Source organism: Callospermophilus lateralis, unplaced genomic scaffold (assembly GCF_048772815.1).
Source record: "Callospermophilus lateralis isolate mCalLat2 unplaced genomic scaffold, mCalLat2.hap1 Scaffold_708, whole genome shotgun sequence".
NCBI classification, from domain to species: Eukaryota; Metazoa; Chordata; class Mammalia; order Rodentia; family Sciuridae; genus Callospermophilus; species Callospermophilus lateralis.
Window position 1 is genome coordinate 566,263 of NW_027515187.1, and position 1,288 is coordinate 567,550.

At 59.9% G+C, this 1,288-nt stretch overlaps 1 pseudogene; it reads right to left on the reverse strand.

The window, feature by feature from the left end:
- Nucleotides 1–501: 501 nt before the first annotated feature.
- Nucleotides 502–1,016, reverse strand: LOC143388608 (DNA-binding protein inhibitor ID-4 pseudogene; annotated as a pseudogene).
- Between the last annotated feature and the right edge of the window lie 272 nt (nt 1,017–1,288).

Sequence of the window (1,288 nt, forward strand, 5' to 3'; positions counted from 1 at the left end):
ACTCGCACTGCCGGCAGGGCTAGGTGGCTTGTAACCCGAGGAATGTCAGCAGCAAATTTGCTGGGTTTTCGCAACCCTAGGCAGGCTAGGGCCACTGTGCCAGAAATTTGTGTTTCTAGAACTGTTTAGATTTAAAAGTAAATGCTTGATTAATGGCCTTTGATGAGCCGTGGCGATGTTGAGGAGCAGGTGAGGCACATTGCCAACTGCAGCAGCCTCTTGCCCTGTGAGCAATGCAGAAGCTGCCCCAGCGGTGTCAGCAAAGTTAGGGCCCAAGTGCAGGAGAAATGGCCACGGAGCGCACAGCAGAATGGCTGCCTGGACATTTTTGCTGCGTTGTAATTGCTCCTGCTGTATCTGCGATGAGCAGATCCTCTTCATCTAGTGTGCACACTCCTCCTACCTGGGAGTTTGCAAGGGCTGCAGGAGAGCAACTGGGGGCTGTCATTCTCGGCCGGCTCCCACTCTGAAGAGAGGGAACGCCCGCTTCCCGCCACCCTGCTACCACCCTCCTGCATCCCCTTTGTCGTTGGTTCCAGCTGCCACCGGGCCTTTCACCGGGTCGGTATTGAGCACAGTGAGCGGGGTCCCAGGCGGCGCTGCCGGACAAGATCTGGCCAGGTGGGTGTGGCGGCGCGGGCGGTGGTGGCTGTTGCAGCAGAGCCGGGGTGCGTCTCCAGCGCCAGCTGCAGGTCCAGGATGTAGTAGATAACGTGCTGCAGGATCTTCACTTTGCTGACTTTCTTGTTGGGCGGGATGGTGAGCACCAGCCTCCGCAGGCGACTGTAGCAGTGGTTCATATCGCACTGCAGGCACAGCGCCGGCTCCTTGGCCGCCGCCTTGGCTACCTTGCAGCGCGCTGCCGCCGCCCTGTGGCCGTGTTGAGCCAGACAGCACAGCGCCAGCTCCCCACTGCTGCAGCCCAATGGAGACCAATACCTCAACAGTCTCACCTGGCATGAGACTGTTACATGAAATAGGGAGCCCGAAGGGCGCACCGGGCTCACCGCTTTCATCGCGCGCGCCCTGAGCCCTGCGCCCTGCCCGAAAGGACTTGTTGGGGCGAGCGAGGGAGGTAGGCAAGCTCCGCTCGGCCCCCGCCTGCGGCCTGCTCCTCTCCCCTTACCTTAGCGCTCTGCGCGTTCGGGGCTCCCGGTGATCCCGAGCCCAACAATTGATGGAAAGGTCGCTCCGGTTTTGGGAAATCTCTGCTCAGTGGGCGACACTCTGCCTGAACCTGTAACTCTGCTTCACCAGGAGTGGCCATTAAGAGCATTTCCAGATAATG